The 24,913-nt window shown below is 44.5% G+C and overlaps 1 protein-coding gene across 2 annotated transcripts in view; it reads left to right on the plus strand.

The window, feature by feature from the left end:
- The first annotated feature begins 23,842 nt into the window (after positions 1-23,842).
- LOC119179756 (uncharacterized) overlaps positions 23,843-24,913 on the plus strand; it is a 46,732-nt gene continuing 45,661 nt past the window's right edge. For both annotated transcript variants that reach the window (XM_075868783.1, XM_075868782.1), the window contains exon 1: positions 23,843-24,293. The gene's annotated coding sequence lies outside the window, so the exon portion shown is untranslated. The remainder of the gene's footprint in view (positions 24,294-24,913) is intronic.

The following is a 24,913-nucleotide window of genomic DNA, read 5'->3' on the forward strand; positions in this document are numbered from 1 at the left end:
AGCCGAAATAGGTATAACATTTGAGCTCCAAGGCGGTGCCGGTGAGTGATTTCTTCTGTGCGTTGTTTAACAATTAAAAATAGTGCTCAATGTGCATGCCAATGGCTGCTAATTGGGAATGAGAGACAGGAGCATTCGGCTTTTAGTCAACGCGCACGCTGCGATCCCCATTAGCAGCCATTGGCATGTACATTGAGCACTATCGGACAAGAAAGGGTTGCTACATTATACTCGCTGGGTGTAACCTCCTTAGTTTTAGAAAGGTTTAGCGAGCGTTGGACCGCAGTGCCATGAATACAGTGAACTAGTATATACCATGAACTCGAGGTGGTTAAAGGTGGGAAGTAGACCCAAAGCGCAAGCCGTAAGAAAGTGTGCGTGTGCAACCTTTCGTTTAGTTCTTGGAAAATCCACTGAATGGCGGTGCTTCTATATGGGGAATATATGATAAAAAGATGCGAGATGGTGGGACTTGGAGTGTTGAATAGATGGACGAACGAACACACAGACAGATGCATGGATGGACGCATGAAAGGACGCAGGGGCGGATGCATGAACGAACGCAGGGACGGGCGCACGAACAGACGCATGGATGGTCACACAGACGGACGCATGGACGGACGATTGCTTCGCCCCACTCTCCATCATTCACTCCGTGGATATGCTGCCATTTTTATTGCGATAGCAAATATAAGGACACTTTCAGCTGGATTTTGCCGCCGGCGTGAATGTCGCTATCACTCACCGTATATATATATATATATATATATATATATATATATATATATATATATATATATATATATATATATATATATATATATATATATATATATATATATATATATATATATATATATATATATATATATATATATATTTGCATGAAATAGAAAAAAAGACTCCTGCGCGTGAAATCGAACTTGGGTCATTTTTTCCTTGGTTTGAGACGCGTAATCTCATTCATGATTTTCGAGCGCAAGCCTTCTATTAGCACAACTATTTCATTAAACAAGTGGTATTCGTCGTGATCATGCTCGAAGTGGAAGCTGAACAAAACAATCACAGCTTAGCCACAAAATGAATGGTAATGAGTGGGCGAAGCACTGAGATCACTCCGTGTTACCGTGAATTACCCGTGACAACGACCACTCACGCATGTAAATGAGTGACAAAGTGATGCACAGCTGCATACAATGCTTATTGGTCATAAATGGTATACGTTGTGTTGAGTTGTGAATTTCGTTCTGCCTTCATTACTACTGCTGGACGGCCCATTGCTGGTAGGCGAGAAGTGAGCTCCTGAGGGACCTCTGCCACTTGTTTTCACGAAGCGGCCGCCAGGTACTCCCTGTCGGTCCCTACGTGGGAGACGCCCGCTACGCGCTAAGCGCGCCCTGCAGGACTGAAATAAAGTTTTTTCATTCCATTCATTATTATTGCTTTGTGGCATCGGATCTTGGCTGAATTTGGCAAAGACGAGTTCTGTGCACGTTCTGCTGGTGATTGTTGGTTGCTTCCAGTCGTACGGAATGCATCGTAGAGCATATCGAGACGACCTGTACTGCACAAGTCCGTCGTTGTCCATGATCATAATCTTCTTCTTCTTCTTCTTCTTCTTCTTCTTCTTCTTCTTCTTCTTCTTCTTCTTCTTCTTCTTCTTCTTCTTCTTCTTCTTCTTCTTCTTCTTCTTCTTCTTCTTCTTCCTTCTTTCTTCTTCTTCTTTCTTCTTCTTCTTCTTCTTTCTTCTTCTTTCTTCTTCTTCCTTCTTTCTTCTTCCTCTTTCTTCTTCTTCCTTCTTTCTTCTTCCTCTTTCTTCTTCTTCCTTCTTTCTTCTTCTTCTTTCTTTCTTCTTCTTCTTTCTTCTTCTTCCTTCTTTCTTCTTCTTCTTTCTTCTTCTTCTTCTTCTTTCTTCTTCTTTCTTCTTCTTCCTTCTATCTTCTTCCTCTTTCTTCTTCTTCTTCTTCTTTCTTCTTCTTTCTTCTTTCTTCTTCTTTCTTCTTTCTTCTTCTTTCTTCTTCTTCTTTCTTCTTCTTTTTCTTCTTCTTCTTCTTCTTCTTCTTCTTTCTTTCTTCTTCTTCTTTCTTTCTTCTTCTTCTTTCTTCTTCTTCCTTCTTTCTTCTTCTTCTTTCTTCTTCTTCTTCTTCTTCTACTTCTTTCTTCTTCTTCCTTCTTTCTTCTTCCTCTTTCTTCTTCTTCTTCTTTCTTCTTCTTTCTTCTTTCTTCTTCTTTCTTCTTCCTTCTTTCTTCTTCCTCTTTCTTCTTCTTCTTCTTTCTTCTTCTTTCTTCTTTCTTCTTCTTTCTTCTTTCTTCTTCTTCTTTCTTCTTCTTTTTCTTTTTCTTCTTCTTTCTTCTTCTTTCTTCTTTTCCTTTTTCTTTCTTCTTTTCCTTTTCTTTCTTCTTCTTCTTCTTTTTCTTTCTTCTTCTTCTTCTTTTTCTTTCTTCTTCTTCTTTCTTCTTCTTCTTCGTCATGAGCGTCATCGTCATGACAGATAGTAGGTACCATGCAGGTGCTCTGCCGGGATGACAGAAAGGCAACGTGTGGTCTGGAACGCGCTTGTTCTTCGCGCGTCGGTATACTGTCCTACAATAACCGGTATGCCCCGTTACAACGGAGAAAAGGATGGGTGAGATGTTCAAGCCTGTCGTTATTTGTGCAACGCCAGCAAAAAACCGAGCTCCGCGTGGTGATGTCGTCAACGCTCGTTGCCTAGCAACCGGTTGCAAAGCTGTGCGCCTGCTTCGCTGACCCACACATTGCTCCAGCACCAGCTCACCTGCCTCGACACCTACAGTGACCTAGCGCGAGCGCTAGGTCACTGCAGGTGGGACGTGACGGCTAACTACACATCGGCTTCTTTGTTCTGCATAGAGCCAGCGAATCGCGGTGGTGGCGGCGGTGCCAGACGCAGGCATGGGGAGACTGAAGGAACTTCGCACTGCTGTTGACGAAGTCGCTTACCGAGAATAGCTGCGCACTGCCAAGCGAGACTTCTGTGCTGGACTCGTTTGATATGTTACACGACGTATTGCGGACCGAAACCGAAACGGTGAAACGCGACTGTGCTTGCAACATAGGGCCACTTGGCATTACTTCGTATAATTCGATATCGCTTGGCATCACTCTTCGTATGGCCTGGACGAGCTAGGAACTGACTATCTCCGCTGTGCCCATGTGCCACGAGTGCTAGCTACACGTGGTTTGTTTGTTTTTTTTTGTTTTTTCACTGAGAGATCTGTAGCGACCACCGAAATCTCAGTGAGCACTCGTACCGCACCAACCCCGAGTTGTAATCTGTGATTGTAATCGAACAATGCAATCTGTGATTATAATCGAATTGGTGCATTCCGAGTTCGTGGTGTGTCGGCACCGGGCCATCTTTACCCAGACGTCACGTAAACGAATTCCGGGAACAATCTTCCTTTGGCTGCCCCGCCACGGTGGTCTAGTGGCTAAGGTACTCGGCTGCTGACCCGCAGGTCGCGGGTTCAAATCCTGGCTGTGGCGGCTGCATTTCCGATGGAGGCGGAAATGTTGTAGGTCCGTGTACTCAGATTTAGGTGCACGTTAAAGAACCCCAGGTGGTCAAAATTTCCGGAGCCCTCCACTACGACGTCTCTCATAATCAAATAGTGGTTTTGAGACGTTAAACCCCACAAATCAATCAATCAATCTTCCTTTGGCTCTGTAAAATATTCGCCATTCGGAAAACCTAGAGCGTTTGTTAGTACCTTTCAGAATTAGCGCCCAGGTAGTCTTCCAGTTACTTCAGAGCTGTTGTAGGTCTATAGGGAGTTCAACAACCATGCTGGCGACGGAATCTGCAACCTCTTTCCTGAAACTTCTAAGGTCACCAACGGCCAATGTGCGAACGTTAAGCGACGAGCGCTGCTTGCTGCTTCTTTTGAGGTCGACTGTCGCTGCAGCTCGCGCGTTCAGGAACTCGCGACGAGGCTCAAACGCCATCCACAAACAAGGAAGCCCAGATAAGAGGGCGAAACGACAACATCCGTCGGTCGCCCATGACAGCGCGGTGCCTTCGAAAGTCCCTACGGAGGCCGGAACACAAGCGCGTTCTGTTTTCTCGAAGCCACTCGGAGCTGTACGCATTCCCGTCGGCCACAGTGTTGGTTTTCGGTGCAACACTCCAAGGATGGATGTTACGACGAAACTGCAATTTCGAGCACGCCGTGAAGCAGCGCATTTCGTGAGAACAGGCCACATGCCTTGGGTGAGATGTTACTTTTATTTGTATAATAATAATGGCGATGGTCTTATATCCCATAACCATGGTATGGTTATGGGGAATGCCCCAGTGGAGGGCTCCGGAAGTTGCGACCACCAGTTATTATTTAACGTGTATGAGTACACCTATGAGTACCCTATGAGTACACCAGCCTCAAGAATTGTCGCCTCCATTATTTTATTATTTTTATTTACAGAATACTGCAGGCTCACTTCAGAGCCCATGCAGGAGTGGGAAAAAAAAAAAAAAAAAAATCACAAGCAATCAGCAGTCAAGGCACACAAAATTAATAAATGTACGCATGACAATTAATATTCAACAGCAATTTTCACCACATAAATTAGTAACAATTCGTGACCAAATTAAGTATATTTACACAAAACTATACACACCAATACATATTCGCAATAACATATGGCGCAGCGATAGGAGCATTTTGGGGCTTAACGTTATGAAGTGATAAAATCAAAGTGTTCAATGTTCTGTAACGACTCATACGGCAGGGCGTTCCAGTCTACAATGGTCCTAGGAAAAAAAGAGAACTTAAATGTATTGGTACGTGTCTGGAATGGTGTTATTGACGCAGCATGGCGATTTCTAGTTTCTCGTGACGTCAGTGGTTGTATAAACGTAGAGGCATCTAGTGCGAAATGTTTGTGTTTTAACTGAAAAAGAAATTTTAATCTCAGAATTTTGCGACGAAGTTGAAGTTCTTGTATATTATTTTCTTTCATGATAGCTGTAGGGGAGTCTGTCATGCGGTACTTAGAAAATATAAACCTGATGCATTTACGTTGAATCATTTCTATGGCATGAATGTTTTTCCTAGTGTATGGGTCCCAAATGACGCACGCATACTCGAGAGAAGGTCTAATGATGGTATTATAGGCTAACAGCTTCACTGATGACGGGGCAAAACGAAGTTTGTACTTGAGAAAGCATAGCTTACGGAAGGCGGATGCGCAAATGTTCGATACATGCATATTCCAACTTAGATTTTTGGTTATCGTTACGCCAAGGTACTTATACACACTGACCTCCCTGAGTACGTGAGTTTGTAGCGCATATGGAAAAGAAAAGAAGTTTTTCTTTCTAGTGATGTTCATGTACACTGTTTTGTCTGAGTTTAGCTTCATATCCCATTGCTTACACCACTGGTAAACGTTATCAAGGCAGGTATTTAAAAGCTGTTGATCATTCATGGTAACAATTTCCTTGTACAGCACGCAATCATCGGCAAATAGCCTTATTCCGACATATTCAGGGACAACTTCAACAATATCATTTATATAGATTAAAAAAAGTAGGGGCCCTAAAACACTTCCCTGAGGAACTCCTGATGTAACCTGAAGTTTGGATGAGCAGTGACCATTTATATCAACAAATTGTGTTCGATTTGACAAGTATGCGGATACCCAATTTACAATAAACTCTGGAAGGCCAATATTTTTAAGTTTGAAAATCAATTTATTGTGGGGAACTAGATCAAAAGCCTTCCTAAAGTCTAAGAAAATAACATCAATTTGCCCGGATTTATCAAGAATAGATGCGAAAGTATGTATGACTGTGACCAGTTGAGTAACAGTGGACAAACCTTTTCTGAACCCATGTTGAAATGGGGTTAATATATTGTTCTCATTAAGAAAATTAGTGATGTAGTTAGCTATGACGTGCTCGAGAAGCTTACAACAAGAACAGGTAATAGATATAGGGCGATAATTTGTAATCAATAATTTATCTCCTGATTTGAGTATTGGTACAATTCGCGCTATTTTCCAATCTATCGGAACAGAAGAAGAAGACAGGGAGGCGCGGAAAATGATCACAAGGAATTTAGCAACCATCTCAGCGTATCGACGCAGAAACGCGTTGTGAATGTTATCGGGACCAGGCGAAGCTTTAGTCTTTAAATTCAGAAGCATAGATACAACACCAGATAAGGACACGATGTCTGCGTCGAGATAAGGAGAGGTAGCAGAAGCCCGTGCGCTGTCGCAATCTTTTTGGAAAACGCTTTGAAAGTACTCATTGAAATGTGTCGCTATGCTTATTTCATCTACAACGATTGTATCATTGTGAATTATTTGAAGAGTACCTTCTTTCTTGCGAGATAATTGCGACCAGAATTTATCAGGAGCCGTCCGTATGAAGTCTGGAAGAGTGTGTTGAAAATAAAATTGCTTAGCACATCGGATAGACTGGTTTAAAAGTGTCTGGTTTGTGTGAATAGTTGTCTGAGATGCGCGGTGACGTCGTAATCGTTTTAGTTTCCTTTTTTGATGCAAGATGTCACGGGTAATCCACGGATTTTTTTTCGCGATCCTTTTCATTTTATTTGGCACAAAATGATCTATGCAGTATAGACATAACCTTTTAAATGTCTCCCATAGCTCAGAAACATCAGACCCACCAAAATTGCTCAAGTTTATGTCAAGAAAGTCTAAGACGCTTTCATCCGCTGCATGAAGGTAATCTTTGACTGCGACAGTTTTAGAAGGAGCACTTTTCTTTGTCAAGAAGTGGCATACGCACTTCACCATATAGTGGTCTGAAAGACCAGGTTCAATTGTCACAGAAAAGTCGGTCATGCATCGGCTCAAAAAAACAAGATCTAATATAGAAGAGGAACTACCCTGAACACGAGTAGGTTGTCTAACCACCTGTTCCAAATTACAGCACATCAATAAGTCCAGTACACTGTGAACATGAGCACTGGGTTCATTAGAAGCAAACGGGTTCTCCCAATTTACACCAGGAAGGTTGAAGTCACCAGCAATAATTATTTTTTGTTGTCTAAAACCCAAGACGTGATCACATAAATCCTGCAAAAACTCCGGTGGAGCATCGGGACGGCGATAAATGGCTACTAGTACTAAGGAAAAGCCCCAGCATGACAATTTCAAGGTAATAGTTTCATGGTTATTGATTTGTTTTGAAAGTGCTGCTGAAATGTTTTGTTTAATCAGGACGGCAACGCCACCTCCTTTTGAACTTCTATCTCGACGAAATACTTGGTACGAAGGCGGAAATATACTGTTGTCGTGAACTTCACTTCGGAGCCAAGTTTCAGTGATCACAACAACATGAGGGCTGTATCCCAAGATCAAAGCTTCAAGATTATCACTTTTGTTCACAATGCTACGCGCATTGATATTTAAGAGGCGCAGTTCCTCAAGGCGAGAAGGTATCTGTCAATCCCTGGAGGAAACTTTTCGCCGAGTAACCAGTTCTACCCTCGAATGTGTGACATCATCCCATACGTAAAGTTCGTTATCTATTCGCAGTTTATCATGCAGAAGAATCACTTTCTTGCCCTGTTTTTTTTTCCTCTTTTGCACTTTGCCATAAAAGCTTGCGTTTCCTTAGAGTATCCACCGAATAGTCATTCTGAATGTAAATTTTTGTTCCCTTTAACTTTCGTGCATTTTTAAGAACATCCTGCTTTTCGTTATAATTTTGAAAGGATACAATTACTGGCCTCATTTTACCCGGCTTTCCAATGCGGTGGATTCTTACAACAGAGCTGCATCTTACGTTTAGCTTGTCCCAAAAAAGGCTGTCAATCACCTCAGCGCGAAGAGTTGTCTCAGTTTCAGTGCTGCCCTCCTGAATGCCAAACAAAACCAGGTTTGAACGCCTGCTCCTATCATCAATGTCAGCTACTTTCGCTTGTAGCGATTTGACCGCCTGTTCTAGGCCATCTATTCGATCGATATGCATTCCAAATTCGAGAAAACGCTTGTTAAGGTCTGAAATCATTTTTTCCATGTTGGACTGCTGATCCCTCAAAGTAGCCATCTCTGTGACCAACTTATTTTGGCCTTCCAGCAGTTTAGTCAATAAGGCTTCAGTGCTCGGCCCAGGGTTCAACTCAACATCCCCACATAACAAAAGTTTGCATGCACAAAAAACATTGCATAAAATTTCAAGACACTGGCGTGGGCATGGCAGGACCAGGAGGCCACGATAGTCACTTTTGATAGAGCTATAATAAACACTAACCTGCATAACGCAGAGGAACGGCCTATTAGGCAGCATGGCGAGGCCTGGTCCGCCACACCCACTGAAGTTGAAGCGATGCGGCATGGCTCTTATAAAGGCGTCTGAAGGGGTCACGTGGTATGGCGGGTTGATAACGTGAGGCCAGAAGCACTGACGATGCGGTGCAGAGCGTAATGTAGGATCCGCGCGTGCATCGAATTGAGTCCCGTCCGGCTGAATCCCGACCGACTGAAGAGCGGCCAACTGCGCCAGTAGAACTGTTGGATCCGCGCGTGCATCGAATTGAGTCCCGTCCGGCTGAATCCCGACCGACTGAAGAGCGGCCAATTGCGCCAGCAGGACCTGCATAACGCAGAGGAACGGCCTATTAGGCAGCATGGCGAGGCCTGGTCCGCCACACCCACTGAAGTTGAAGCGATGCGGCATGGCTCTTATAAAGGCGTCTGAAGGGGTCACGTGGTATGGCGGGTTGATAACGTGAGGCCAGAAGCACTGACGATGCGGTGCAGAGCGTAATGTAGGATCCGCGCGTGCATCGAATTGAGTCCCGTCCGGCTGAATCCCGACCGACTGAAGAGCGGCCAACTGCGCCAGTAGAACTGTTGGATCCGCGCGTGCATCGAATTGAGTCCCGTCCGGCTGAATCCCGACCGACTGAAGAGCGGCCAATTGCGCCAGCAGGACCTGCATAACGCAGAGGAACGGCCTATTAGGCAGCATGGCGAGGCCTGGTCCGCCACACCCACACTGCCACACGAAATGTGACCGCCGCGATCTTCGGGTACCACTAGACTACAGTGGTGGGTCTATTTGTATATGTATGTATGTATGTATGTATGTATGTATGTATGTATGTATGTATGTATGTATGTATGTATGTATGTATGTATGTATGTATGTATGTATGTATGTATGTATGTATGTATGTATGTATTTACGTATGTATGTATGTATGTATGTATGTATTTACGTATGTATGTATGTATGTATGTATTTACGTATGTATGTATGTATGTATGTATGTATGTATGTATGTATGTATGTATTTACGTATGTATGTATGTATGTATGTATTTACGTATGTATGTATGTATGTATGTATGTATGTATGTATGTATGTATGTATGTATGGAATCAGGGCGTAGATGAAGTATATATAAACATTCTGGAAAAAATCTGCAGGGGATCAACTGCTACCATAGTGCTTCATAAAGAAAGCAACAGAATACCAATCAAGAAGGGTGTAAGGCAGGGGGACACAATCTCCCCAATGCTATTTTCCGCGCGCTTACCGGAAGTTTTCAGAAGCCTAGAATGGGAACAGTTAGGGATAAGAGTTAATGGAGAATACCTTTGTAACCTGCGCTTCGCCGATGACATTGCATTGCTGAGTAACTCAGGGGACGAATTGCAACTCATGATTGTGGAGTTAGACAAGAAGAGCAGAAAGGTGGGTCTTAAAATTAATCTGCAGAAAACGAAAGTAATGTATAACAACCTTGGAAAAGAGCAGCGCTTCGAGACAGGTAATAGTGCACTTGAAATTGTAAAAGACTATGTCTACTTAGGGCAGGTAGTAACCGTAGAGCCGAACCACGAGATTGAAGTAACTAGAAGAATAAGAATGGGATGAAACACATTCGGCAAGCACTCTCAAATTATGACAGGTAGATTGCCACTATCCTTCAAGAAGAAGGTATAGAACAGCTGTATCTTGCCGGTACTTAGCTACGGAACAGAAACCTGGAGACTTACAAAGAGGATTCAGCCTAAATTGAGGACGACGCAGCGAGCAATGGAAAGAAAAATGGTAGGTGTAACCTTAAGAGACAAGAAGAGAGCAGAGTGGATTAGAGGACAAACGGGGGTTAAGGATATCATAGTTGAAATAAAGAAGAGGAAATGGACATGGGCCGGGCATAAAGCGCGTGGACAGGATAACCGCTGGTCATTAAGGGTAACTAACTGGATTCCTAGAGAAAGGAAGCGGGTTAGGGGGAGACAGAAGGTTAGATGGGCAGATGAGATTAAGAAGTTTGCGCGTATAAATTGGCAGCAGCAAGCACAGGACCGGGTTAACTGGCGGAACATGGGAGAGGCCTTTGTCCTGCAGTGGACGTAGTCAGGCTGATGATGATGATGATAATGATGTATGCATGTATGTATGTATGCATGTATGTATACATGCATGCATGCATGTATGTATGCATGCATGCATACATAAGTGCGCGCGCGCGTGTGCGTGTGTGTGTGCGTGTGTGTGTGTATGTGTGTGTGTGTGTGTGTGTGTGTGTGTGTGTGTGTGTGTGTGTGTGTGTGTGTGCGTGTGTGTGTGTTTACTTCCTTCCTGCAAGTACGGAAGTCGACTCTTGCGTACGCAAACTCTGGGGCGCATGGATGTCACTATTCTCTGCGTGAGAATATCTATTCATATGCAATTGCACGGAAGTTACTGGCACGCACCACGTAGTCGACCTGATTGAATGGTACGGACGGCAGCATTGCTGCCATCCATACGCAGGAGACGCAGGAGACGCAGGAGTTTAACAAGAACTCTTTGCACGGCGCGTTGATGAATACTTAGGGACATCGTCATTTCAGCGCTAAAAAATACAAATGCGTGTGAAGCAACAGGACAAGCTTGTTTATTGCAGTGGGTTGCTATGAAATATACTATAGTGACGCACAAAGGAACCGATCTCATATCTAGGAAAGACCGCTTATTCACTCTGGGAGTATAACGAAAAGTGGAACTGACTATTTAAGTGATGCGTTCATCTCACTTCATAAATATGAGATAGGGCGTTCGTGCATTAGGGTAGAAAGGTGGCAGAGTTGGAAACAGAATCCACCTTTTATCTTGTTCGCGCTGATTTTCCAAATAAAGGTTTTATTATTGCAACAAGTCCACAGCCTGATAAGCGATCTTGTCTAGATAAGCACTCGGCTCGTCGACGTATCCCTGGGCTCCATGTAGGGTATAGTGGGCCAAAATGAGACACGAGGCAAAACGCGTCATTTTGACTTTGCCGGTCTGTGTAGCTAATACGATAAGCACTTCCCTTTGTTTCTCTTTTGCAGCAATAAGTGCTGATACTTGTATACCTTTTCATGTGTAGAAGTTGATGGTTGCTTGCAGCGTTCACGCGGAAAAAAATTACGTGGCTACTGTCTATGTGTTAGTTATTCGTAAAAAAGGGCTGAAATTCTGCTCAAGCATACTTTCGCATCCACGTATGAAGCTACTCCGGCGTCATACAATGAGGTAAATATTCAGTTTCTTTAATTCATAGTTCTAGCCATTTACCATAAACTGTTTAGCTCATTTGGGGCCCGGGGCCAATATGGAATTTCTTTTTTCGAATCCGCGCATGTCAGTGGAGGAAAACGTTACAAAAAGGCATCTTGTTACCTCAGAGAGTATCTTATTAGGTTAAGCATTTGCCTACACTCATTATATATATTTAACGCGATAGCCTTAAAGAGCTCGTGTCGCAGAAAACCCGCCGCCGGCGTCGGCCCCGTTGGTTGTCAGCGAAAAATCGTCTGTGCGTCTGTGACCGAAAAATCAAGCTACCGAGATAGCCGCGGGAGGCCGCTACTTGTCCACGCGTGCGCGCGCGATCACACTGAGAAATCCGCGCATTCGAAGAAAAAAAAAAAGTGCTCAAGGTGACGAGGCGCAGTAGTTTCCTTGCCCTGCCACCCCTCCCTGCTTAGCTTCCAGCGCTTTCGTCGGGACGAGACAAAAGAGAATGCAATTGCAGCATGCGACAAACCTTTGTAACTCCACTCGCACTGGATGGATTCTTAAACTTTTTGTGGTTTTGAATTCATGAGACAATAAGCTCTTCTATCGAACTCATTCCATCGTTACTTAAAAAGTGCTTCAGGGCCCCTTTAACGCATTTTATTCGACAGGTGTCACGACGAAAACAAGCCCTTTCGGCGATAATAGCAAGCGCTGGTCCAATCTATTGTGTGCGTGTTTGTGTGCGTGCGTGTGTATGTAACGAAACACGTGAATAAGTATGCACTTATAGCGGTTGAACAGTGCACTAGGGGCCGGATTTCGCTATCGCATTTAACTCTTAAAGGCGAAGCTTAAGGGTCCCCCAACTTTTAATACTTGATTTAGGAAGGTGCGGACGTACAAGAGAATATGATATAGAGCTTCCTGGCAGGAAAACTACATTAAAAAGCGCTTATCGCTGTTAAAGATAGGGATCACTCCATTCGTGTTGCGTTAAGGTTGTTCGGCGTTTGTAAGTGTGCTCTTAAGAGGCGCATGGGAAATTGGAAGAATCTCACACGCAAGCCATTCACAAACGCGTTTGGGAATCAAGTTTTTAATGAGATAATTTTTATACTGAAATTATAAAGTGACAAGGGATACAAAATCTAAAATTCATCACCTGACAAAGCCGGGCTGACGAAGTTTTGAAAGCCACGAAATGCCCATGCAGTACTGTATCAAAACGACAAAAAGAAGGGAAAAAGAGGTCTCGGAACATATCCGGATTTCAATTGTTAAATAATGACGATAGTTATAGCGCGAGAACAAAACGACGACACAGAGACAAGAAGGACACGAAGGACCCGAGCGCTCGTGTCCTTCGTGTCCTTCTTGTCTCTGTGTCGCGCTATAACTATCGCCATGTCATACCAACTAGCCCAAGCTGCCACACTTTTATGTTAAATAATCTTATGAAGGGCGAACGTTAAAAAAAAGGCAAGATTAGCACTAAGAAAGAACAACGGCGATTGATTTTCAAGGAGTGCGGAGCAACGGAGAGCTGGGGTCTGTCCGGACTCAATGCGTGGAGTGCAAGAACTGGGCTTATTAGGACTGCGTAAGGGCCCACGGAGTCAATTTCGAGTGCATCTACTGGAACAACTGAAGAGATGAATTTTTTTTTGACACTCTCTTGTTTTGCCCCACAAGTTGGGGCAAAATGGGACACCTGGCGCCTCTATCATTCCTTTTCAAAATAAGCTTTCTAACTGTGGCAACTTGGTGATATTTGTGTAGCGCGTATCTTATAAACCAAAGGAAGGTTTCTGCGTAGACGTTTAATGGTAATGAGTGTAATAAAAATATATGCTCACTATTTTCAAATTTTTTACTCATTTTACTCTACCCCACCCTATATTTCATTGCGACCCATTGCAAAAACGCAGTGCAATAATTAAGTTTTAAAAATAAAAATTGAAGATGTCACGATGAAGAGTTACTTGTGCTCTCACACGTGTTAGTTGCAGCTGTGGGCAAAAACAAATGGCAGCATATCCACGGAGTGAATGATGGATAGTGGGGCGAAGCATCCGTCCGTCCATTCGTTCTTGCTTCCGTCCATCCATGCGTGCGTCTGTGTGGCCGCCCGTGCGTCCATCTGCCCGTCCGTGCGTGCGTCTGTTCGTGCGTCCACACGTTCATCTGTGCGGCCGTCCCTGCTTTCGTCCATGTATCCGCTCCTGCGTCCGTCCATGCGTCCATTCGTCCGTGCAGCCATCCGTGCGTCCGTCCATGCATCTGTCTGTGTGTCCGTTCGTCCAACTATTCAACACTCCAAGTACCACCATCTCGCATCTTTTCATCATATATTCCTCATATAGAAGCACCGCCATTCAGCGGACATTCCAAGGACTAAGCGAGAGGTGGGACACGCACACTTTCTTACTTCTTGCGCTTCGGGTCTACTTCCCACCTTTAACCACCTCGAGTTCATGGTATATACTAGTTCACTGTATTCATGGCACTGTGGCCCAACGCTCGCTAAACCTTTCTAAAACCTAGGAGGTTACGCCCAGCGAGTATAACGTAGCAACCCTTTCTTGTCTTCTGTGCGTTGTTGAACAATAAAAAATTCGCAGCGTGCGCGTTAACTAAAAGCCGAATTCTCCTGTCTCTCATTCCCCCTTAGCAGCCACTGGCATGTACAATGAGCACTATTTTTTTAGTGTTCAACTACGCACAGAAGAAATCTTTCACCGGCACCACCTTGGAGGTCAAAATGTTATACTTGTTACACACTACTACAACGGCTACGAGGGACGAACGGGGGCCGCTACAAAAGGCTTCGCCCCTATAAAATGTGTCTAAAAACCACGTGATGTCTAAAAATGAACCCTTTGCTGGAAGTGTAGCGCTGTGTTTTTCTGGTGTCCCGTTCTTACGCGCTACAATTGATCAGTATCAAGAATGCACAAGATATAGCGTATCGGGGAAAAAGGGGATGCGAGGGTATATTGCTCACAGCGGAACTGTGCCACACGACGTCTTGAGTGAGTTATCGGCGTGTGCGAAAGAAAGAAAGGAGTGCGACTCCCAGGCGAGCGGGCCCAGACCCTGGCCCAGCGAGTGTGTAACATCCTTCACCCCTCCCCCCGGTCTCGTGCGCAGCTGTGGCCGCTCCTTATTCCAACAACGCCGCGGCTGCTGCTACTGCTGCGGCGTCGCTTGTCAAATGTACTCCAAGAGCGCGCCGGCTGCTTGTGAACGCGAGTCCTCGGCTGCGGCCCTTGAAAGAGCACTTGGGGCTGCAGTATAGTCATATAGGCTCGCCTGCGTGTTGCCGGAAGAGCGCCGCTTTCCCCCTGAACGTCCCCTGCTCCGCAAGAGTGGTTATACATTTCGAAGTTCCATTCAGGTAATGTCTTCAGTTTTCATTGTTCTTTCTTGAGTGGTCGCGCTTTGCGATAGCCTCAGTACGTGTTCACTATAACCAGTTTTCATTCGTAAGGGTGCTTCTAAAGGATTCTGGGTGCCCCGCCGCGGTAGTCTAGTGGCTAAGGTACTCGGCTGCTGACCCGCAGGTCGAGGGTTCAAATCCCGGCTGCGGCGGCTGCATTTCCGATGGAGGCGGAAATGTTGTAGGCCCGTGTGCTCACATTTGGGTGCACGTTAAAGAACCCCAGGTGGTCGAAATTTCCGGAGCCCTCCACTACGGCGTCTCTCATAATCATATGGTGGTTTTGGGACGTTAAACCCCACAAATCAATCATCAATCATCATCAATCAGGATTCTGGGTCATTGGCCGAGCCCATTCTCAACCCAGAAGGCTTTGAAGGCCTTGCCACGCTTTTCGCGGACAACTGGCCTCAGAGACAGACTTTAGTGTCTCATACTCATCGATGTTGCCTTTCCTCTGTCGCTATATTTTTCGTTGCGATTTCTCTTTCTCTTCGCAACATTTCTTTTTATCATATTTTATTCCCCTCACTCCTTTCCCCAGCACAGGGTAGCCAGCGGGTCTAAGAAGGCTAACCTCGTTGTCCTCCTGCTTAAACTTTTTTCCTCGTCCTGTTAACACCCTACGATAAAGGTTTTTTGGCATGTCCAGGGTGTTTCAAAACACCAACACACCCATGACATGGGTGTTTTTGTTCGTCAGAAGACCCTTATCGTAGGGTGTTACTTACTAGAAACGGCAAAGCCACCTTAAGGGCGAAAACTGGTTTACAGTGTTGAGTCAACAAGTACCAACAAAACATGAAATTCGGCGAGATGACGCATATCAATCGGCAATTCCGAGCGCGAAGCAAGAAATGCGCAAGGAGAACCAGGACGGGTGCTAATTTTATCTGCGAGAGTAGCGCCTGTCGTGTCTACTGTTCTTGTGAATGTCTTGCGTTCTGCGCTCGAAATTCCCAATAGTAAAGGGTACAGAGGCACTTGAAAATGCTTTCACTGGGGCTAGTTGGTGTATAATTGCGAAGTGAAGCGGTGCGCTGCGTAGATGAATAGAGACGAATGGTACAAGAACACAAAACCATTTTTGTGTTCTCGCAGCAGTCATTCGCATCTGTTCCTGTATGAAACATGTTTTATCACTTCTCAATACCATGTCAAGAGTAGCGACCCTAGTTTGCTACTATATTAGGCGGAAGTAACCCACGCCAGACTGCGGACATTTGTCAGTTTACTCTTCCCCGCATGCCGTCCTGTTTTATTAATTTGTTTACATGCCGCGATGAGTGTCAGGTGATTATTGTGCTCCAATGCTCAACCTAAGGTCGCGGGATTGAATCCCAGCCGCGGTTGCTCCATTTTCGTGGAAGCGAAAATACTCTAAAGGCCCGTGCGTTTACATGTAGGTACGTGCATGTTAAAAGAACCACGGGTGATGTAAATTTCCTTCACTACAGTTACCTCTCATAATCATATCGGCATTATAGGATCTCGAAAATAATTGCTACTGTTAATCTGTCTCATTTTCCTGTTTATTTATTACTTAGTATTCTGGACGTCATCAGTTTGTCTATGTTTTTTTTTGTAAGTAATATTTGTTGGGGTTTAACGCCTCAAAACCACGATATGATTGAGAGACGCTGTAAGGGAAAGCTCCGCAAATTTAGTCAATATGGTGTTCGATAACGTCCATTTACATCGCACAGCACAGGGACCTCTGCCACTTCGCCTCTGCCCAAAATGCGACTGCCGTATAGCCGGGATTGACTACGCGGACTTCGGGTCAGAAGCCTGGTACAGTAGCCACTGTAACGCCGAGACTGACTATCTATCTATCTATCTATCTATCTATCTATCTATCTATCTATCTATCTATCTATCTATCTATCTATCTATCTATCTATCTATCTATCTATCTATCTATCTATCTATCTATCGATCGATCTATCGATCTATCGATCTATCTATCTATCTATCTATCTATCTATCTATCTATCTATCTATCTATCTATCTATCTATCTATCTATCTATCTATATGTCCATCTGTCTGTATGTCCACCCGCCCATAGAGTTTCTCAAAATTAACTAGAGGGCACTCTGGCGCTGCGATCGTTCAGCGACCATGGGAATGATGGGTGGTACACACATTTGCCTAGTCTTCGCACTTGCGGGCGGCGAATCATACTTGCGGCTTCATTTAATGCTGTGTTTCGGCTTTGTGTTTAAAGAGAGATTGCACCCTTTTGAACTTCGTGAGCCAATTTGGAAAGTAAGTCTAAAAAAATAAAACGGTGAAGCGCAACCGTTGAACATTTCCTAATACTTGTTTCGTAAGAAAACAGCTTCAAGCCACACGAACACACACGGAGCCAAACGCAGGCCAGAAGTACGAATATTAGACAAATGTGTGTACTACCCATCATTCCCATGCTCTTTGAAGCGCCGTGCGTTGCAGCTCTAGCGCCAGGGTTCCCTCTAGTAAGTATTGTAGGAAACTCTATGCACCCGCCTACGTCTGCATGGCTGCTCTCGTGATCTCCTCCTTAACGTGGTGTAGGCCAAAATTGGCATGGGAGGGTGGGTAACAGGGTTCGACGAACATGCCCGGCTGGTCCATAACACGAATAACGTCAAAATCTTGCCGCGTGTACGTCGTGAGACCTTTTCCTCCAGACACGTGTGGCACATACCCGCGTAACACGGGCCACGAGATGCGGGTATGCACTGCAGGTTATCGACAGTTCATATCTACGCAGGAAGAGCGTGAACGGACTAAGTTATTTAAATGTGAAAACATTAAAAAACAAACACAGGCGGTGTTGACCTGGCGAATGCAATGAATAAAAATCAGCATCAAAGCGAGGATCGAACTCAAGCAATTACTGTGGCAGCCAGGCGTTCAGCCACAAAGCCGTGCCAGGTCTTGAAATTGCTTTGGAAAAATACCCTGTGCAGGAGTGATGTCTGTGCACCGTAGTTGCAGTGCTGGCTGTCTAACTTTATCACAAAGCACACTGCAAACGCAAGTTTATAGTTGACGTTCCTGACGAGCGCACGCTTTGCACACGACTCACTTACAAAAGCATGTTGAAACACCTCGTAACTCTAGGCTGAACGCAACAACAACAAAAAAATGCAGCACGGACACTATTTGCCGACTGCTTCGCATGAAACCGATTCCTACAAGGCGTGGAATCTGCCTTATTCCTTTTTCAAAGTTCCTTATTCAAAGTTTAGGCTGGCAAATCGAACAAAGCTTTATTTACCCCCCTACCTACTGTGCTGAGGCATTCGAAGATTCCAACAGGGTCCTGACATTACGTCCCATGTTCAAATCTAGGCCCCTCTACAATGGAGAACTGCGTTCCATTTTTCTAGTTTTCTGGATGACAGCAGTCTATATAGGACGAACAAAACAAGTGAGCTCGACATGCAAAACAATATAAAATAAAGAGCGATAAAGGAACACCTGGCGTACCGCTCTAATGCATGTGATTTCTGTGAGACAGGCGGTCACGGTGGGAAGTTTGTACTAACCAGACCGTAAAAAGGCACTATTGTTTTTTTTTTGTATTGAGCATCACCAGTGCTTATGTAGAAAGCTACATTGGCGCATTTTGTTCTATGCTTGGCTGAAGCCCAGGAACACGGTTCACGCTGAGAATCCTTCGCCGCAGTTCGTATTACATCAGTTTCATCACAGTACTTGATCTCTGTTGGGCAAAGCAGCAGGTCAGTGATAGCTTCTTTATTTTTTATTGTTTAGTTGTTTTGTTGTTGTTGTTTAACGTGAGCAGGATCGGCCGAGTAGCATCTTGAGTTTTGAGTTTCGATGAAAACTGTGAGTGAAACGATTTCTCTCGTGTTGTAATTTAGCAATATACAAAAACAATTTTTAGGGTTGTTGAGAACGGTAGAAAACTTTTTACCAACTGTTCGATGAATTGGAAGTTTTTGCACATGCTTGGTGACAGTATTGTCGTGGAGGATTTGAAAAAAAAAAAAGACTCTAAACCTTTGCTTTTTAGGTGTTAAACTCGGTAGCGATATATTGTTCCTATAGTGAATGAAGGAAGGAAAATAGGAGGTAAAGAACGGCAGGCAGGTTAACCAGCCTATAGGCAGCCGGTTTGCTACCCTGCGCGTGGGAGGGGGATGGGGGAGATGAAAGATGGAGAGCAAGGAGGGAAGAGAAATAAACACAGCACATTCGGCAGCACACGCACGCACACTCAGTCATAGTCCAGTCTCGTCTTTGGCGGTGTGTGACATTGCTGTTACAGCCGCTTGTTCAAGTCCGTGTCGCGTAGGAATTTCGACAGAGCTTTTGTCGCCTTCCGTTGCAATGTCTTCTCGTGCCTATAGTGTGTACTTCAAAACGCTTGGTGCCTGAAACCTTTTTTCGAACTTGCTATGCACCCACTACGTAGCCTTCAAGAAACAGGTGCAGTAGCGTGTGTGCCGTTTGTGAGGGGTTTGACCGGCTTCAAACCACGAAGCCATTATGATAATCACGTGTTCTGACGCCCGCTATAGCAATGGCTGCTTGTACCAAGCATCACTACTGCAACATTGCACGTTACATTGTGAGGCATGTATATACGACGCGTCGGTTTGTAAAGCATGAAAGCTATATACTTTCACTGAATTTCCAAGCAGAGAAAGTTTTTTTTTAATGTATTCACAAGAAGACGCGCGGCCGCGTGGTAAAACATCCGCTTATCAGGCAAACGACCCGGCTTCAGTCCCCACTCAAAACTTTTTTATCATCTTTTATTTGCATCGTCGTAAATTTTTCCCTCACGCATAAAATGTTTTTTTTTTGCTCACGACCAACGACGCCGACACCGACGCCGTAATTTCTACGAAACGAGCTTTTAAGGCTATCGCGTTAAAAAAGTTGCAGGCAGTATACAATACACAGTGAGAAAAAAATGCTGTGTTACGTGGTGATCGTATAAATAGTCATCAATTCTCAATTTTTGCTTATTTTTTTGGAGTATAGTCCTTTTGTCCTTGCTCTCTCATCTTCTTTCCTCTTTCTCTCCTCCTATCCTGCTTTACTTTGTCTTCCTTTTCTTAAAATAATAGGCAGGCGCTGTGCCGCTCTAGCTGACAATTGTCGGCCTGCTCCCCATCTTTCATCGGCGTATTTTTGTAATTGTGTACGCATATCAAATAATAGTAACTATTCTTCCAGTCTTCTTATCATCTTCCTACTTTCTTTCTTTTTTGGTACACCTTCTCGCAAGTTTAGAGCTGTGGAACGAAACATTTTGTACATGCATATTCGCATTTCACGGATATTGCAAACGGTGGTAGCCATAATTGTTTCGTGTGAGTGTAAGTAGCACACGATGGAAAAATATACTTTTTTATAGGCGTACTATTAAGCTTAGCCTTACTTGGCCCAGAATCCGGCATGCCATTTGGATCTATCACATTCTGAAAGTAATCTATTACTGTAAGTGGTATTGGTGCATCACTTGGGTGTCTGTATATGTAAGATGGCCTTGTAGTAATATCTTTATCAATCTAGTAAAGCTCTTGTGCAATCCATGTATGAAGCAAGAGAATTTACGAGGGCCCATTCCTTTGTTTGAAACAACCTTAGCGACGACCAAGAAAAGGCAGCCAAAAAAAAGGTATAGGGAACGTTTTTTTTTTCATTATTAATAAAATGATGAAATAGGAGAGGTTGGTGCCATAATGGTGGCACCAGCTACTCATTTTCTTTTTAGTAGGCAGTAGGCAAGATATTCCGTAAGATCAACAATAAGGGCACAAAATGAGAGACGGTACAACACTCGATGTGAAAGTACACATTAGCCAAACCTCACAGGTCAGTTCACATACGGCTAATAGCTTCATATGTTCCACACACAAGGTCAGTTCACCTCACACGACAGTTCATGCTCGTCTAATACATACAGGTAACAATATTTTTGCTAAGTACGCCTATTTATTTATTTATTTATTTATTTGTTTATTTATTTATTTCAAGGTACCTTATAGGCCCCAGAGGTGGGGGCATTGAGTAAAGGGGGCGATACACTAGATACATGTACATATACATATGGAGTGTGCAAAAATACGTGAGGAAAGATAAAATTGCAGTATAATAAACAGAAAGCATTATAGATAAGTATATACATGCAAACATGACGCAAGCATGCAAACAGTAAGCGAAAGTGTGCCTTTATTGAGCACAAGAAGGGAGCGATTACATGTAACATCTGCAACAATCTTAAAACGAGTTCATGTTTTACAAAATAAAAACTAATACCATGCACGATGAAGATAAAAAAAAACGATAGATTTTATATATAGCGGAAATACAGCGAGGTGAATTTACTGCGTGAAGAAAAAAATGGTGATAGGCGGGATAACTGCCAGTCAGAACTAGCTCATCTGACGTAGCATAGGAGAAATTTGCTTTGATGATGGTGTAGGGCGAAAAATGTTCCCAAAACTCATCCTTGCGCTACGTAAAGGCAATCTACTCGGTGAAGTTTGTGAAGTGGCTCGATAACATATGACGGAATGTTTCATGGTTTGTCTCGGCTGCAATGTATTATTCAGGCAAACTATTCCAGAATCGCAGTAATTGTGGCATATTCATTTGAAGGAAGTCGAGCGAACGAAAAAGACAACTTGTCACCTGCGGAAACCAAACCTGCGACCTCGGGATTACGTACCCAATGCCCTGTCGGTTTAGCTACGGCGGTCGTCGTAAGTTCGTGCAGTTTCTCGGGTGTTCACGTGCATGCGAACTTGAAAGTGTTAGTCAGCGCTGGTCGTGACGACATCAGTGATAGCGGAAGACTCCTTTCACCAGCTGGCTTCACGTAGCACGTGATTAGTGAGTGAGTGAGAACAACTTTAGTATGGTCCAGTGCAGACGCTGAGGTTGCCGCGCGTCACCCGGCTACTCCCACGTGTGGGACCGGCAGGTCTAGCCCGACGGCCCTGTCGTGGGCACACTGGACGGCCGGGATTTGGGTCCTGAAGTTCTGGACTGTGCAGAAGCGCATCCCACTCGGCTCACGTGACTTCTCAACGAGCGCAGAGCTGACGAATGAGGCCTCGCGGGCTATAAACGAAGGCATCAATTCTGCCCGAAGGTCTCCCTCGCTATAAGTGCATATAATCTAGTCGTCTATGGTACTCGTTCTGCAACGTGTCGAATAATTATAACATTGTCAACTTCGCGGCTGTGTCCCTTAGTTATCTTTCTAACGAAGCCCCGCCACGGTGGTCTACTGGTTATGGCACTCGACTGCTAACCAGCAGGTCGTGGGATTGAATCCCTGCTACGGCGGCTACATTTTCAATGAAGGCGAAAGTTTTTTCAGCCCGTGGGCTTAAACTTAGGTGCACGTTAGAGATCCGCAGGTGGTCAAAATTTCCGGAGCCCTTCGCTTACGGCGTCTCTCATAATCATATCGTCGTTATGGGACGTTATAACCTATTATTATTATTATTATTATTATTATTATTATTATTATTATTATTATTATTATTATTATTATTATTATTATTATTATTATTATTATTATTATTATTATTATTATTATATCGAACCCATAGGCGCACTTCTCCCCGCTTACTTCTGGTGCTAAAAAAATACTAACGATGGTTGTTAAGCTTTTTAATATAGAGAATCAACACTTGGAACAGTCTCACTATTGAGGCAAAGATAGACGTGTCTGTTCTGTTTCGGATAGACGTAAAATATTTGTTACGTAAGATTTTTTTTTCAGTTCGCTTTTGCCGACGCTTCACCCATAGGCGCTGTATGTAATGAATTTATCTTGTATCATCTGACAGTTTTCGTTGAGACTTATAACCCAAATTCCGCGTTATGGTACACCCGTCTTCTTTTTAAATACTTTTTCTTACTGCTTTTCACGTGTGGGTATCGGTAGGAGGCTAAATTGCATTGTATTTTTTTTTCGATACGGTATGTAATAATAAGCTTTATACTTTAGACTTATTGGCCGCTCGAACGTCAATGCTTACTCGACAGCCGACGGCCGTTCAACCATGAGTGTGTGAGCTCGTGTGGCAGAGCTATTGGCCTCGGGGACATACCGTGGCGCCACCTACGTTATGACGTCACTCATAGAATTTCGAATTGTGTTGTCTGCTAGAACACCGCATCCTCTGCGCTTTCGCTGTGAACACCGTGCGTGCTTCTCTTTGTTTTGATTGATTGATTGATTGATTGATTGATTGATTGAAATGTGGGGTTTAACGTCCCGAAACCACCATATGATTATGAGAGACGCCGCAGTGGAGGGCTCCGGAAATTTTGACCACCGGGGGTTCTTTAACGTGCACCCAAATCTAAGCACACGGGCCTACAACATTTCCGCCTCCGTAGGAAATGCAGCCGTCGCAGTCGGGGTTCGAACCCGCGACCTGCAGTCCCTTTGTTTTGAAGCTCAGTGCTTAAAGAAGCGGTAAGACCTGATAATGTACGGGCAAGCAAACTATACGAATCGGTGCCTCTGGTGGCACTCTCGTGTCTAATATTTATCGTAAAAATGCGACTAAAAACCGGTGCAGCCAAGGGGGACGATGCAAGCCGTGTCGCGAAAGCAAAGCTGCCGTATTCCACGACCACTACTCTATCTGTGACGTCAAAACGATCGGAGTGCTGGCCTTTCCAGTGGAGGCCCTCGTGGCCAATACTTCTTCGCACAAAACCAACCTACAAGTCATACCAAAGAGGTTGTTAGACTGTGCTGAACGGGGAAAGCTGGGGTTGTCGGTTGTCCTGACAGTGTTTTCTTTTTTTGCAATCTGTTTGTTTTTTCACGCAGCATGCAGACCTTCGAGCTCAGCCCCGTCTATGAAGAACGTCACAGCACGGACGTCACGGTTGCCAACGTTCGCAGGGCACCACGAATGGCACGACTCAGCATGTGCAACGTCGCTCGTCGATAAAGGCTCGCCATTGTCAGGAAGGGTGAAAACAACTCGCGCTCGAAAGCTGGCGCGTTCCAGCTGTCGTTAGCGCAAATCCAGCGAAAACGATATCGCCCAACATCCGCAGGGAACAAAAGCAAACCGTCGTCGCACAGCAGATAGAGCGTTGTGCCTTCACAGACGCTCCATGTGGTAATGGTCGATGACGCAGGTCAACTTCGGGCTTGCCTTTTTGTAGTGGTTACATTTTTGCGGTTTAGTTTCCGTGTTTTAGCTGCAATGTGCTAGGCTATGAACACGGAAGCCCGCCCCTACTGACTGCCTTTGGATTGCGATACTCATCGGACTCGATAGCCTTCCACTTCACCTGAGAGATCAGCAGTCTCCACGCCCAGCGCGGGTCCACAAGTCACCTGTGTACGTGAGAGTGAATCGCACCTATATCTTCAGCGAAAACGCGTTTCAGAAAGCAAGAACTTTATGCAAATAGAAGATATAACAAGCTACAGCATGTGTACATTTAGATAGTTCTTGCTTCGCGTTGTGAAGTGTCTTAGCATTCTGAAATGCAAACTCCGTTTCCCCCGCGGCTGCATTGCTTGTGACATGTATACAGGCAAATTACGCTTGAACCTCAGTGCTATGTCCCGAGACAGGTGCAACCTACCAGACCGAGCTACTATGAATTTATAGCTCCGTAGACTTCAATTGTTGAAGAACGTTCGTTTTCCTCAAGACCAACGGTATTCGTATTCGACTGTCAGTGTTGGGATATTGCTGCACGACTTACATTCATATCCGTCTTTGCCTCAACAGCCACACTCTAAAAGGAGCTATCGACGGCGAAGGCCTTTCCAGGATCATGTACCGAAGTGAAGATGCGGCTGCTCCTGCCGAGTAGTAGGGACAAAGCCCCGGACCTAACCATTCTCAGGCTTTTGTAAGGCGTCAGAGCAAGTCGAAAACGGTCAGTGCATGCGTGAAACGTGCTGACAAGCCACCTCCGTCATGGAAACAACCGATAGTACCCAACAAGC

This window comes from Rhipicephalus microplus, chromosome 7 (assembly GCF_043290135.1).
Source record: "Rhipicephalus microplus isolate Deutch F79 chromosome 7, USDA_Rmic, whole genome shotgun sequence".
Lineage (NCBI taxonomy): Eukaryota > Metazoa > Arthropoda > Arachnida > Ixodida > Ixodidae > Rhipicephalus > Rhipicephalus microplus.